Raw genomic sequence first — 17,274 nt, 5'->3', positions numbered from 1 at the left:
CTTGCAATATTTACGAGTGTTGAGGACTCTAATTTTTCGCCAGTAAGACTTGCAATATTTACGAGTGTGGAACTCTAACCTTTCGCCAGTCATTACTGAAAGACTTGTAATATTCACGAGTGATGAACTCTAAATTTATTCGAAGGTTCCATGAGCATACACTTGTGATCTTTGCCAGTGATTACTTAAAGACTTGTAATTATTTTTCATTGATGAACTATAACATTATTGAAAGTCTTCATGACCACGGACTCGTCATTTCCATGAGTGTTAAAGAGTGGATTCTTGTAAGTCTTTATGAACTTTGTCTCGTAATTTTACTAGTGGTGAGAAAACTCATTACGCAAGGTTGTCATGAACTTTGATTTATTCTGCGAGTGACGAAGAGCACATTTTCGGAGTTTGCATTGATGCTATCAACCTCATTGTACTTGGGTAATGTGACTACCCTCAACATCGTCAGGAACCAGCGGAGGTCATCACGAGCATCGGGAACTTGAGGCGTATTCCGTGCAACCAACCTGGATGGTCCGTCCGCATCTAGACGGAGTACTTGGGCATCTTCGGGAACGTGTTCCAGCCGGTGCGGCCTGGTGAGCTGGAGACCCGGGACATTTAAAGGACAATGTGGACGACAACCTCTATATACCATGAGGTGATGTGCAATTTAACATGCATTATATGAATAAACTCTTATCAAATGAGATTAAATTTTTTCTTGTAGATAGGACCCTGCCTCCTGTACCAAGCCGTAGGTATTATTCATCCAGTGTAACCCTGAGAACTATTCCATGCTTGCGTTGAAAATAAATCTTAAAGTCGGGCTCTTTTACTGGTACAGAGAGGAGGGTAATATACGTGGCACCCTGCACGTTGGGGCACGATAGCTAGGTTAACAGTGCTATCAAGTAATAGACAATCACAACACCCTGGACGTGGTGTTTCATTTTACAAAGTGAAACTTATGCCCTGGGCGTGGCAAACAATTTGTGTTTTATGTGTTCTTGTCATATGGTTGATTTTCTATGTGTTGATATATGCTGAACTGAGTGCTTTTGAATTTTTAAAGTCACTGGTATTTCAATTTATGATTGAAAATTTCTAAGTGCCATAAAATGGATAATATAGTCGCAGCAATTGAAGCCCTTAGGCTTAATATGAATGAGGTTAAGCCAACTTAGAGACTAGGCTTACTGCGACTTGTGCTAGCTTAGAGAGACGTATTACAGAAACTAATACTAATCTTTCTAGCATAGCTGAGGCTAATGTCAACCTAGAACGACGCCTCGCTGAAAATAATAGCAATCTTTCTAGCTTAGCTGAGGCTAATGTTCAAACTAATGCTAATCTTGCCAATGTAGACCAAAGTTTAAATAACTTAGCCCAAGCAAATGTTGAATCTAATGCCAACCTAGATAGGCGATTAGCTGAAGCAAATGCTAAACTAGAACAGCGCTTAGACAATTTAGCGGAATATAACACCAACTTACACAGGCGATTAGCTGAATCTGACGCCAGGTTAGATAAGCGCTTTACTGAAATGAATGCGAAATTAGAATCTCGTTTTGATCAAGCAAGTGTTAGGATAGAAAAAAGATTCACAGAGTCCCTTAAGAAAATTGATGATCGATTCACTGAAATCAACTCTCAGCCTGCTCGTAATGTCGAAGAAATGAAAAACACTGTTAAAGACCAAGTCATAGAAATTGTTAAGGAGGATTTGAAGAAGGTTCTTCCTTCAGTCCAACAGCTTTCACAAGACATTGAGGATTTTAAGGCTGAATTTCAGGAGTCACATGGTTAGCTCTCGCAAATGCAGGCTAAAATTGTTTCTGTCCAAGATACTCTTAGGGACACGGTTAAGAATGACATTTCCAGAGTTGGAAACGAAGTTGCTTTATTAAAAGCTTAGCAGGGCGAGTTTGACAAACGGTTCACTCAGCAAGCCGATATTACGACCACACAAATTAGTCGTATTTGTAAAGGTGTTGGTGAACTTAAAACTGAATTAAAGAACGATGTCAAACAAGTCGAAGGAATAGTCCAACTCCAGTTGGGGGATGTCAAGAGTAATCTCCAACAACTAGCCACTAAGGTCGTTAATCTTGAATCTCAAGATACGTCCAGACCTATTCATAGTTCGATAGAGGGAGTCGGAGAGACATCATACCAGACAACTATCGTTAAAATTCAAGAGGAAAGACCTCCTAAATTTTCCGGTAAAGAAGATTACACGGCTAAAGAGTTTCTGATCATTGTAGCGGAATATTTTCAAGAGCACAAGATTAGTGAGGATAGAAAGGTAAGAACAGTTGCCAGATTATTAGAAGGCAAGGTTCTTTCCTGGTACTCCGTATTCAAATCTAATTTCAGGACATACTCTGACTTTGAGAAAGCATTAATTGACCGTTTTTGGAACGCAGAAACGCAGCACCTTATCAAACTTCAACTCTATCCGAGAAGGTATAACATCTCCATTAACACCTCTCGATACGCAGATTTTTTATTATCTCAGTTGAAGAAGATGCAGTATTTAGACCCTCCTTTGCCTGAGAAGGAGCTCATACAGGTCATTACGTTACAATATCCTTCTCACGTTCAAGAGATCTTAGTAGCAGCGAACATTCAGAACTTAGATCAATTTGATGCTGTATTGCGACGTCTTGATACTGCTCATGAACAGGGAACTTTGAAACCGAGCAAGAGTAAGGACGTAGCCGCCCATCCAGTTCAGGTTAATACTTCTGAGCAGCCGCGACAAAGTCCTGAACGAGCGGATAGAAGGGAAGAGAGAGATACTCCATCTTCACCTCCGCGATATACAGGGTTAAGGAGACGCCCATACCGTGGCCAGATGCCATATCAAACCAAACCTATTGGGTTAAAACAAGAGAAAAAACAAGAGAGTAGAGACTCAAACAATTCTGAGTTGCACCAACGATGGAAGGAAACGCAGGACTACCTCCATCAGAAGAAACAAGAGTGTCATCAACATGGAGCGACTTCTCTTGAATACCAAGAATACCATTAAAGGAACAACACCTTTGGTCAAAATCCAGAATCCACAGGTGCTGTTGCCAAAAAAACCTTAAATTTTTCAGAAATAAAATATCCTGAAAATGAGGAGGTCGGGTCATTCCATATAGACATAACAGAATTATTGGCACATTGATGACGACTTAGTATTTGAAGACGAATTACCCATTCGTCAACATGTTCAACGAAGTTTACCCATCATCAATATTACCATTGGGGAATTCCAAGCATCATCGCTAGTGGACTCGGGAGCGCAAGTTTCCCTAATCTCTGACAAGTTGATAACATTGATCAAGGATCGATGTAACCTTCTCATTTTGCCGGTAACACAAGTTAGGAGGGCATTATTCCTGACAGGAATATCAAATGTAAGCAGCAAGTCTTCCTTGAGTTTACTATCAACGAAGAAGTGTGTGAACATATTTTCCTGATAGTCTCGCCTATGAAGTTTAACCTTATCTAGGGTTCAGACTTTCTGTCTAAATATAAGGCTACCATTGACTATTCTGCCAAAAGTATTCATCTATGTAGGATTGGATCTGTAGAGTTACAGCTGGTTGACCGTGAAGATTTTAGACTTCAAGGGATTGATTTACCCCGTACACAAGTCGATGGTGTGATTGGCGATGCCGCCCCAGTCGACCAGGTACTGAAAGAAGAGGGTGATCCCGAAGATGAAGAGGGACCCGTGTCAATGGAAGATGGCGATCCCAATGAGGAGGGACCCATCGATTAAATTTTGAATGACAAAGGGCCTGATTTTCTCACCTACATCTCCAGTGTAAATGAAGCCCCTGATTACCACCCTAACATAGCAGCGGCGGAGGAAGAGACCTATCCGGACGTCTTCGATGAGAAGCCTGGAGAGATCAAGAATTTTAAACACCACTTCAACGTCAAGGATACTTCGCCATATAAACGCAAGCCATATTAGGTGCCAGAGAAGTACATGGATGAAACCAGGACACTAATTCGTCAGATGGAGGCTGACGAAATTCTCAAATTGCGTTACGCCCTATATTAATCCACTCACCATAGTAAGGAAACCCGATGGTAATCTTCGTTTATGTTTGGACGTCCGTGCCTTGAATGACCGACTGGTCCTTGAGTATGACCACCCTCCTCCGCTTAAAGATGTCATTAAGCGATTTTTTCGAAAAAATATTTTTCAAGCATGGACATGACATCGTCTTACTTCCATATCGTACTAGACGAATTTATCTTTGATAATATCACATATGTTTTCAATCGATTGCCCTTTGGCAACTCGGGAGCCTTCTTGATAAGAGTGGTGGAGAGCCAATTATCTGATGAAGTAAAGGTCACTGCCACCATTTACGTCGACGATATCTTGGTGGCATCCGATACCTGGGAGCAGCACTTAGAAGATGCACACACTGTGCTCAAAGAATTGAGAGAAAAGAACTTTAAAATTAATTTGAAAAAAGCCAATTTTTCAAGACAGAAGTTCTTTTTCTTGCGCATGTCATTAGCGGGGAGGGCATCCGCCCAAATCCTGCCAAAATTTAATGCATTGTGGATTTTCCTAGGCCTTGCAGGATTAAGCAAGTTCGGCAATTCCTTGGACTTTGCCAATTCTTTTCGCAAAATTGTCCTCGGTACACAGAGACTGTAGCGCCTCTCCAGGAATTATTGAAGAAAATTAATCGATGGAAATGGACCACAGAATGTGAGCAATCCTTTATGGCCACTAAAAGTATGCTCAGAAATAACGTGCAGCTCTGTTATCCTAATTATGAATGGCCTTTCCATATTGAATGTGATGCCAGTAAGATAGGGATCGGAGCCGTTCTCTACCAAGTCGATCATGATAAGCCTGAAGTTAAGCTGTTCATTGCGTTAGTAAGTCGGAAGCTAAGGACACATGAAAGATCCTATACCATTACAGAGCTAGAAGCCCTGGCTATTGTATATTCGCTTTTATATTGGAAAAATATTGTCTTTGCGTTTCCAATCACCATTTATACAGACCACAAGGCACTAACTTTCATCCTATCTTCCGACTTCACAAATGAACGGGTCACCAGATGGGTACTATTTATACAGCAATTCAATGTCTCCATTGTGCATCGGTCTGGAAAGAAGAATGTACTAGCCGACGCCCTCACCCGGAATCCCACAGATGCAGCCGGAGCCTGTCCGATTTCAGTTACTGGTCGGGATGACGAAGAGTTTTTGAGAAGACTTCGGTATCTAGCTCAAGCCCAGCGGAGAGATCATAGGCTAAGAAAAATCATTCGTTTCTGTGAAAGAGCGATTCGACAGCACGATCCAGACTACGTCCGGATTAAGCAGGCAGCCCAATTTTTTCATGGGACTACAACCTACTCTATAAATACATTAACGCAACCAGGACCAATAAACGGATTTATGCCCCGGCTAAATTTCGGGAAGCCATCATCTGGCATTGCCACTTCATCACAGGACATGCTGGAGTGGATAAAGTGGCCAGTGTAATTAAGGAAAGATTCATCTGGGAGTACCTCCGGAATGATGTTAGAAGGACCATAAGAATCTGTGACTTATGCCAACGGATTAAACCGAACAATTACCTTATGAGGGAATATCCAAGGCCTATCATCCCAGAGAAGCCGCAGGAATTGATGGCGCTTGATCTGTATGCCCACTTACAAAGGAAACCAGAGGTAACAAGCACGTCTTCGTCATCGTCGACGTCTTCTCGAAATTCACCGTGTTGTTGCCTATTCAGAAGGCAAACACCGGGAATATTTTAAGGAGACTTCGCAGGAATGTCTTTCCTGAGATGGGGAAGCCTACATTCCTGCTGACAGATCATGGAAGCCAGTTCGCGTCCGCAGAGTTCCAGGTGGCTATAGAGGAGTTGGAGATTCACCACATCATGAATTCCATTCGTCATCCAGAAGCCAACCCTGCTGAGCGATTAATGAGGGAGATCGCCAGATTCTGTCGGGTGTACTGCCAGGAAGAACACAGGAAATGGATTGATGTGCTTCCAGTTATGCAGAAGATAGTCAACTCCACTATCCACTAATCTTCTGGAGATATTCCAATGTTGGTGCATCATGGGCATATTCCTCATCGTCCGTAGGATGCTATTCTCCCTGCTTCCCCAGATGCAGCAATCGATCAAGAAGCGAGAATCGCTAAAGCCTTATGGAAATTGAGGCATGCTGCAGACATCAGACAACGAAGGAATAGGAATCGTAAGTTTAGACTACCCTTACGAGTGGGAGACAAGGTGTTGATTCGAAAACCTGCGACGTCTCGTCCGGAATTGAGGATCTACGCGAAATTCTGTCCCCTGTATTTTGGCCCTTTCAGAATTTCTGAATCTTTGGACAACGGTGCCTATAAGATCACAAGACTAGATGAGAGCCTTGAAGGCATCTACAATGCTTCCAATCTCAAAAATACTTTGAGTGAAAAGAGACTAAAAGAAAATCCTCATAGTATTTTCTTTTTCCCTGAGAAGGAAGGATATGTACCGGATACGACCTGTACATACAATTTTTTTGAGAGTTGATCGTATTTTATCACCACGAGTATTACTCCGTGCAAGCCTGGTTTATTTTCATTCAGCAGGACGAGCAAGCAAGCTGAGAACAGCTGTATGCGTGACGTAGCCGCAGGGGATAGTTAGATCACCCGCCTGTCATGCCACGTGCAGCTAGCCTGAACTCGTATGTTCCAGATTCAAGCGTCACACCTTCCGAGACATTCGATGAAGAAAAAATTTTAAACTCCCATAATAATTGGGGTAGCGACTTGATCAACATGTCATTTTAAAGGGAATTACATAAACGCCGCAATGCTTGAATTTCAAGAAAATCCGTCGAGGGATTCAGGAGATAACCAGCTTCACGGCATATGTGACGTAATGTCCCAAACCAAATATAAGGAGGGCTCAATACAGCCTGATATCTCAGTCTATCCGTGACAGTCGAGTAGTTAACGTGGCCTACTCGCTGCCATTATCGTCGGAAGCTATCTTCGTGTGGTTATAGTCTCACTGAGGAACTCTGAATTTTTCTAAGTCTTTATAAATGGGACTTGCAATATTTACGAGTGTTGAGGACTCTAATTTTTCGCCAGTAAGACTTGCAATATTTACGAGTGTTGAGGACTCTAATTTTTCGCCAGTAAGACTTGCAATATTTACGAGTGTGGAACTCTAACCTTTCGCCAGTGGTTATTCAAAGACTTGTAACATTTACCAGTGTTGGACTTTAACTTTTCGCCAGTGATTATTTAAAGACTTGTCATATTTAACAGTGATGGACTTTAACTTTTCGCCAGTGATTATTTAAAGACTTGTCATATTTAACAGTGATGTACTTTAACTTTTCGCCAGAGATTATTCAAAGAATTGTCATATTTATCAGTGATGGACTTTAACTTTTTGCCAGTGATTACTCAAAGACTTGTAATATTCACGAGTGATGAACTCTAAATTTATTCGAAGGTTCCATGAGCATAAACATGTGATCTTTGGCAGTGATTACTTAAAGACTTGTAATTATTTTTCATTGATGAACTATAACATTATTGAAAGTCTTCATGACCACGGACTCGTCATTTCCATGAGTGTTAAAGAGTGGATTCTTGTAAGTCTTTATGAACTTTGTCTCGTAATTTTACTAGTGGTGAGAAAACTCATTACGCAAGGTTGTCATGAACTTTGATTTATTCTGCGAGTGACGAAGAGCACATTTTCGGAGTTTGCATTGATGCTATTAACCTCATTGTACTTGGGTAATGTGACTACCCTCAACATCGTCAGGAACCAGCGGAGGTCATCACGAGCATCGGGAACTTGAGGCGTATTCCGTGCAACCAACCTGGATGGTCCGTCCGTATCTAGACGGAGTACTTGGGCATCTTCGGTAACGTGTTCCAGCCGGTGCGGCCTGGTGAGCTGGAGACCCGGGCCATTTAAAGGACAATGTGGAAGAGAACCCCTATCTACCATGAGGTGATGTGCAATTTAATATGCATTATATGAATAAACTCATCAAATCAGATTCAAATTCTTCTTGTAGATAGGACCCTGCCTTCTGTACCAAGCCCCAGCTATTATTCATCCAGTGTAGCCCTGAGAACTATTCCATGCTTGCGTTGAAAATAAATCTTAAAGTCGGGCTCTTTTACTGGTACAATACGTAGGTCTGTAAGTTTTGTCAACTGCCCGGGGCTGACTGGAACCTCAAATGGCACCATCAAAAGTGCGGGTAACTATTTTGTAACTGTCGGGCGTGATAACTCAGTTCCAATGATTCTATATTTTCATCAAGACGGCCGAGGCTTGAATCGCATTGGGTGCATACAAATTTTTGAATTGGGAAGTTCCGGTCTATTGATTCGGATTTTGCTTAAAATGGTATGTCCCATCGATTACCTTTCTTTAATAATTTTGAACCATAACCGCATCAGTTATGGTTGTGTGTTTTGAGGACCCAGCCATTGTTTGGGCTTACGTTCTACTTTAAATGGTAAGATGATGTAGTGGCGTACCCAGAATATAAACTCAGTGGGTGGGGTATAGAATTACTTTCCCTTGGGAGGACATATGAAAAGAAAGCCGGTCCTACCGAGTGCGGCGACGGATATTCGGTAGTTATTAACGCTTGTGTTGTTAACTTGTATAACGGCCATTCAAAGAGAAATTACCCGGAGGCTATGAAATGAAAACAGCTCTAAGGATCGTAATGCAATTGCATGCGGAAGAAGGTGCGGTCCCTATAAGAGCGCTGAGCTCATAAACTCACCGCTGGAGGGACATGGATGCACACCACGTGACGTCAGAGGGAGCACGCGCATGCGTTGATCGTCCACTACACAAGTCGTGCTGAAATCAGTGAAATGTAGGCTTCAAACGAAGAGCTAAGGGGTGTGGAGCATTTTCTGACAGCAGAAGGAGTGAAGGAAACGAAAGTTCATGGAAAAATATACATAAATCTACGGAGAGCACTGCATGTCCGATGCAAGGTTCAAGGCATGGCACAAGCGATTCAGGGAAGGACGGATGTCGTTGGCCGATGATGCACGATGTGGAAGGCCACTCCACATTAGCGATGTAATTGTCCAACAGGTGGATGCCCTCATTCTGCAGGACCGGCGAGTTACGGCAGCAGCCCTTACCACAGAGGTCGCAGTGAGCGTCGTAATTGTTCACGACATCATTAAGGGCGGATTGAAATTTAGGTAAAAGTGCTCCCAGTGGGTGCCTCACATTATTCAACCAGCACAGAAGCATGTCGCATGGACCTCTCTCTTGAATATCTGATGCGCTTTGCCAAGGAAGGGAATGAGTTCCTTTTACGAGTGGTCGCTGGAGACGAGACATGGTGCCATCACTTCGAACACGAGTCAAAACGACAAATCATCCAGTGGAAGTATGCAGGGTCGCCGCTACCCAAAACATCCAAAATTAGCTAATGAATGCTCTGAGAGGCAAATCATTTACCTCGGACGACGACGTCAAGCAGTACGTTCGGCACTGGTTCACAAGGCAGCCCCGGGAATTTTACGAGACGGCCATTCACCACCTTGTGTCGCAGTGGTTGAATTGGCTCAGCAGTGCTGGCCAATACTTTTGAAATAACGGTACAGGTTCTCATTTTATAGCCTCTGGCTCGTTTCTGTCTTTTTGGCCCTTATAATTTTATCCAACAATCGAAATCATAGCTTCTGTACCTTCTCATTTAGTCTGGCATCGTAAAATAGGAACCACTTTGGTACTACGCCCCGTAAATGTGACTACCTTCCAAGTCGTCAATATAATTACGGGAAACTCAAGGCCAACTCTATTGCACCCATGAACAAGGCTTACCTTCCCCATCTCTTGGCTTTCTTAACTATGTCAGGACCGGGAGACGATTGCAGGATACATGAAGACAAATTCCAGAAAAGCAGACCTAAAAGTCAAGAGCCGGCCCCGCGTTGTAGGGGAAGCGTGCCTGCATCTTACCGGATGCCCAGGATTCGATTCCGGGCCAGGATCTGAGGGATGGTTCAAAGTACACTCACCCTACTTGATTATAATTGAGGAGTTATCTGACGGTGGCATGCGGATTCGTCGTGCTGACCATACGACACATCGTTATCTGCAGGTCTTCGTGCTGAGCAGCGGTCGCTTGCTAGGCGATGTTACTTCGGGATTGTTTTGCCATGGATTTTGGATATGAAAAGTAAACAGAAAATGTGACATCCCTGCAAGGCTCCTTAGCTTCCAGCTAGTTCTGCCTTCCGGTCTCGTGCATTTAGGGCAGTGGCAAAATGTACGTCTTAACAAATGCTCCCCAGAAAACATTGTAAAAGTACTAACTGCCCCTATTTATAACAATCAGTACAGACGCCTCCTTTTGATACTGCTCTGTTGGTTGAGTCACTGTCCTTCTGAGTCAGAGTTCACAGGTTCAAATCCTGGCTTGGATTGGTGGCCCATAAAAGGATGTTGTAATGGCAACAGCTCCGTGTCATTCGTTTCTAGCACGTTAATAAATATTATACCAGGCTGCTTGCGATTGCCGTACTTTCTATTTACAAATGTCCCGCATCCACTAATGATGGGTGGGATGCATAATCACTTAGTTTCGATGGAGTGACACAACGTGCTGTATTTCGGAGGTTGTGAAACAAACAGCTAACATTTCACTGCACACGTTCGATAACGGGTGTGCAGTTGTAAATACGCCAGCGATGCAGAAAAGAATATGCAATAACTTATGTATGCACGTGAAGACGTCCTATTCTATAAAAGAGTTGTTTGTTGAATCTAATACTGTTCGGCGAAATACACGTGTAGAAGGCATGCGAGATTCGAGAGGATTCCGACCAGATTCTCCATACATTAAAATAATGTATGTGTATTCGTCGTTGCTGAAAACACTAGCCTTTGCCGATATATAGGCAGCAAACATAGTGCTGCTGTACCATACACCAGCCTCGTACTATGAGATAAAATACGAGGCTTACTGATACAAGGAGAGGCATTAGACGGGAAGCACTGAGGGACATACTGCGAGTGACTGCCCGGTTGTTATCCCTTCATGTTCTGATGTAACCTGCCTGCTGGATGTTACACCCCTGCGAAAATTAATTAGTAGTCATCCCATTCATCGTTAGTGCATACGGGATATGTATAAATAGAAAGTACGGCGCTAGCGGGGCGCCTGGTATATACTGTACCGGAAACATGGCTACGTGAAAGCAAGTTCGAGGCATGAGTGTTAAAATTCGCGCGCGGTGGAGGACGTACAGAGCAGTGACGTGGCCGCAGCAATGTTTCGAACCAACTGTAAAGTCTATTTGGAGTTCAGATACAATTATTTCTGCACCGCCAACGTTTTTGTAACAAACTGTGGGAACATAGAATACTAACGTGTGTTTTCCTCTCGTGAAGTTCCCAGACAACATAGAAATTTTCAATGCCACATTTAAATTTATTTTATCTACTTCATAATAATTATCCACAGACAGTGTTTAACATTCTTCAAATGTTGTTAAAGCTTAATAATATTATTTATAGACGGTGCTGACCAGTCATCAAGTGCACGTAATTTTAATAATTATTTACAGACCGTGTAGAACAGTCTCCGAGTGCCATTAAATTTGTTTAATTTACAACAAGCATGCTAATAAGTTCTGAACCTGTATGGGATTTAAATATTACGTTCAATTTTGTGTTCCAATCATAAGATTGACGAAGCAAGTTAGTTATTAACAGTGATAATATAAGGTAGTGACCTAACAGTTGCAAATTATCAAATTCCTGAGCAAATCTACCATGTACTTTAGGAGTTTTAGAGGTGGATAATATCCACGTTTTGAGATGCTTCGTCGACTCCAGGTATAAAAGCAAGGCGATCAAGGCTACTAGACAGTAATACTCCACCGTCCCTGCGGTACGGGTGACGGGTGGATCTCTACAAGTGCGGCAGACCGAACATATGTCCAGTCGGGACTTTGTATTTCGGTGGGATGATACTCTGATTCTCCAGTGCTCGGTTCCAGTGGGAGTGGAACATAGTATTTTCTCTTCAAGTGACATATTAGTGCTTGTGTTTTCTTTACAAACAGTGCCATTCTAATGGAACATATCATTTTTTCCAAGTGTTGTAATTTTTCGAAGTGTCACATTTGAACTTGTGCTGTTATACCAAACTTTGGGAACACAGAATATTTCCGAGTGCCACATTTGAAGTAGCGTGGAGTTGAGTTGCTTACGTCCGTAGGTTTTAACCTAAAATTACCCTAAACGTGCTCCCTGGGTGGTGCTAAGCGAGCAACAGCGATCAGGCTGCCAGACTATCCTAGTGATCTCTTGGCTATTTTACATGACAATGAAATATCATTCAAAGGGTTCTTTTCGGAATCAACAGGTAAAGACTTTCGAGCCTACACTTAAAGTCTTTCATCTAAATACAGAAGGCATAAGCAAATCCAAATGCCAATACTTGTCAAGAATCCTACGAGATGGAAAAATCGATGTGGTTGCCATTCAGGAAACACAATTTGCGGATGAACACCAATTACAGTACAAATGAGAGGGCTAATAATGGGATATGATATCGTAGGTGCAACATATAACAATGCATATGGTACAGCTACGTATGTCCGTAGCACTATTGAAAAGACGACATACATACAGTTGTCATCAAATTTGGAGATATCACAATCATAAACATCTACAAGCCTCCACATTCACCATGGCCCTCCCAGATGATTCAGGTACAGGACCGTCCAGCCATCTATGTGGGTGACTTCATCCGTCACTATGAAGAATGGAAACATAGTGCCACTGATTCTAATGGAGAAACTGTCATGAACTGGACCGAGGAACATAATACTCATCTTGTATTTGATGCAAAAGATAGAGGAAAATTTAGGTCTGCTGCATGGGAAGAGGAATACAACACAGACCTATGTTTTGTTTCCAGTGATCAGAATAATCAACCTCTGCTCACATCACGGAAAGTACTTCTAGATTTCCCACATAGTCCACATCGTCCTGTATGTCTTGAGGTTGGAATGCTAATACCCCTGGTAACTTCTTATCCTCGTCCACCATGGAATTTCAGGAAAGCAGACTGGAAAGCGTTCTCATATGATCTTGATAAATGTTAGATGGATACCACCAACAAGTAACAATTATGAGAGATTTGTGGGTGCTGTAATTGCCACAGCAAAAAAATAATTCCTAGAGGCTATAGGAAGGAATATATTCCTGGCTGGACTGATGCGACTGAAAAGTTATACCAAGAATTCCTTGCCAGCGGTGAACAAGAAATCGGGGATGAACTGCTTCATAATCTAGATAATGCTAGAAGAGAAAGATGGACTGGAACTGTAACATCTATGAATTTCAGAGAGTCGAGCAGAAAGGCATGGTCATTGTTACGGAAGCTTGGTGGGGCCACTCCCATCTTTCGTAAAAGTTCTGCAGTCACTCCAAACAAAATTGCAGCTCATATAGTTGATATGTCTATCTCACAGAGAGACAGAAATCATACAAGGAATATCATAAAACAATTAACCAGTCTTAAGTCCACAAGCCCCCATGATTCGGAATACACTAGACTATTTAGTGTGCAAGACATTGAGGTAGCTTTAAAAGACGTAAAAACTGGAAAACCACAGGGATTTAATGGAATTCGTCTTGAGTTTCTAATTAATTGTGGAGAAAATACGAAACTATGGTGGACCTACTAGGTTGAAAGTCTGTTTCGATTACAATGCGGTCGTGAAAATTCAATATTCATTGACATGTGTTCCTCTTTACCAACTAAAAATACCTGTACCCATAACCATTACATATATATGTTGTGTGTGTGTGTATTTCTTCACCGAATTATTTGTAAAAATGTCGCTTCTTTATAGCTTACTACATGACCATTATTGTAATAAAATTACCGTATTTATTCAAAAGCAGAATATTGCATCATTACCCAAACTACATATTCTTGCATTCATTTCACTTTTATTCGGAATACCGGGTGCGTCAGCCTCGCCTGACATTTATTCTTTTAGGCCTCCCAACGAACGTCAGTGGGGTGATGGTCGATTTTCCTTTGCCGTACACCAAGCTACAAAGAGCAAAGCAAAGTCACCTCCATACAGGCCATGAAGGCCTTTGGAGGAGTGGAAGGTAAAGGCTTCCACCATTGTTAATTTTTAGTGTAGGCTGAGTGATCCTCAGGGCCATATGCAACTCCGGAAGTGGAAATCTCATTTCTCAAATTTTACGACTTCCTGATGGGGATTCGAACCCACGTCCATCCGGGCGAAAACAGCACGCCTTTACCGCCTCGGCCAGGCAGCCCCCATACCAAGCTACAGTCACCTTTAAAGCAATTACTGCCTCATCACTGCACGACCTTTGCAGAAACATATATGCGACAGGTATATACACAATATTTCAAACTGTCATAATGTTATGTAAAATGTACGTGCCGGTTATAAGTTATCGATTGGTTATGAAATTATCGCTGAAAGCGATGGCATAATGATAGAAAGCGTGTGCGAATTTGTGAAGCGCGACGTAGTTATACACCGAGTACCCTTTCTGATAAACTTGAGGCAACAGTCAGCGTGGTGTAGTGGATTAACCAGAGACGCTATGTATTGTACCAGGAAAAGTTGATTCTAAAGGGCATGAGGTCTTTCTGAGGGGTGCCTAGTCCTTAGGAGATGGTGCAGAGAGGGAGGATCACAAGGCGAAATAATAGACATTATATCTTTCTTTCCTTTATTCTATCTTTGGAAAACCACCCTATTATGTCGCCGAATCATACATTTTTAATAGAAAATAAAATCCAGTTTCAACAACTGAATATCGAAATTCAAGCGAAATTCAACTGAATAATATCTTTTTCAGTCTGTTATATCCATTACAACTTTCATGGCATATATCAATAAATAAGAATGTTGTAAATAATAAATCCTCAAGTCTTTCTATCGGCACTTGCGATTTCAGATTACACTTTCTAAATGAATTGAATAAAGTAAATTTGGTAATTCCTTCTCGAGAACACATCAAACTCAAAACATGAAAACACTTGAAATCAAATCTAGTCTTTTTGTATAAAGTTCTGAGTATCGTCCTACTCTTTTGTAAATTATTGTACACTTTATGAAAATGTAAATTGAGAGTTTGTGATACACTTCCACTACGAATAATGTACTCAACTGATATTTCAAAGTTCCAATAAATGAGAATATACGAGAGTACACTGTTATTTGAAAGTCTATCTTCCAAGTAAAATATTAATTAAGTGAACTTTTGATGATCTTTGCCAGTAATGACACTGTTTGTAAAAATCCTGCTCAAAGTCAGAATTGAATGGAAAAAGCACTGATATCACCTGATTTACGCCTTCTCGTTGAGCTCGAGTATCTGCAAACAGCAATCTGGAACTCAGCTGTCATCAGACACAACGATGTTCCATAGTACCACGTCCCTGGGACTGTCCCCCGTAGTACCAAATCTCCGTCGATCTCCGTCGTTTTACGTTGATCTCCGTCGTTCTCTGTCGATCTCCGTCCTCTCGAGTCAGGATTTCTCATGCTATTCCGTGTTACAACACAACAGTATAACAACCAATTCTACCTTGACGTCTCCAAAACTGCCCAATCGGTAGTAGTTTGGCAACACTGGACCTTACAAGAAAACTACGGAAATGAAATACTTACCACGATGTCCGAAGAAGAAAAGGCATGAAAAACAGACACTCGGTGCCAGAGACTATGTGAATCAAACCCAAGAGAATGTACTAACTATTAAGGAAAGAGAGATTACAAATTTAAACCAACTTTAATGGATCTGGACTTCAGTTCTCAGAGGACAGTAATAACTTTCGAACTTTCGATGATTAAAAGAAAAGAAGAAAATTATCATCACACTAAAAGAATAGATAATATAACTTGGGTCGACCCTTTAAAATATAAGAAATAAACTTTGGGATGACAATCCTTGAAAACCAAATTAATCAATCAATTTAATTAGTAGAGCAGTAGTGGAATAATTAACGGTAAGTTGAGGCCTGTTTCTCGACACGTCTAGTATAATTCAATGAAATAACCGAAGTGGCAAATAAATGTTACCAAGTTTTAGGCGAAATAGAACCTAATCCTCATTAAATTAAATCATAGGAAAGGAAGACGTATTTTCAATTTCAGAATTAGTAAACTGGAGTACAATACGAGTCCACACACCGGATCAAAGATACAATCGACAGCCATCAGCTGTTTTATCAACACACGGAATCCATAATTGTTTACAACAGTTACAATAGAAACGAATCACGTGTCGGGATTAAATCATGGCTTCCAAACATTATCAGATAGACATCGGCCAAACAACTCCAACTTACCGATGTTCATCTGTGATCCACCGAAATAACGCTTTACTATCTGTTACAAGAAGTTTTGAAATGAAAATTTACCAACACATAAGAAATCTGAGTCCCGGTTTTAACAAAAGTACATCTTATTAACCCCAGAGTAAAGGCTACCGCGTGATAAAGAAATTCCTCTTGATAACCGTAGTTTAAAACATACTCGCAATTCGAATCTTTTAACTTGTTCAGTCCAAACCAAAAGAATTGAACATTGTGGAGATACCTCGGTGGGAAAGGGTATTCATGCAGATTTCATCATACAGGGTACTTACAATTTCTCGGAAGCAAATATAAGTAGATAAACAAACCACAAATCCAACTAGAATTTGTGGCCGGTTGGCCACAAATTTAACCAGGGTCGAAAATCAGCCCCATCTCGCCCGTCTTCATCTTATTGATCGGGTTTCTTTTAAAAAATCAAGTATCTGCGACCAAGTTCCAACAGTTTGGCTTCACGATCTCCAACAACAACTAGAAAAAACAAAACAACTACGCACATATTGTCGAACTCGATCGATAATTGGCAGAGCAGCGCTGAACTTCACGCTGCGCTCACAGATGGCAGTAGGATTCAGTTCAGATGGAACACTCAGTCTGATAGCCAACTTTTCTACTAGTAAGACCCCGCTTCTTATGAATCGTGTACAATTCCATTGGGCTTCGAACGACCTTTAAATAATTTTCAAGTCCATGCATACTCGAAATGCGTGATGTATATGCATACGCCATAGCCTCCCCCAGCAAAGGGTCAACACGGGTGAGGCCAACCGCTCACCAGGGAATTTTTTTAAACAGATGGATATCGCATCGAAAACTTCTCTAGCATCTTTAACTAAAT

This window comes from Anabrus simplex, chromosome 13 (assembly GCF_040414725.1).
Source record: "Anabrus simplex isolate iqAnaSimp1 chromosome 13, ASM4041472v1, whole genome shotgun sequence".
In the NCBI taxonomy this organism is placed as follows: Eukaryota; Metazoa; Arthropoda; class Insecta; order Orthoptera; family Tettigoniidae; genus Anabrus; species Anabrus simplex.
Note: the sequence above shows the minus strand (reverse complement) of the source record.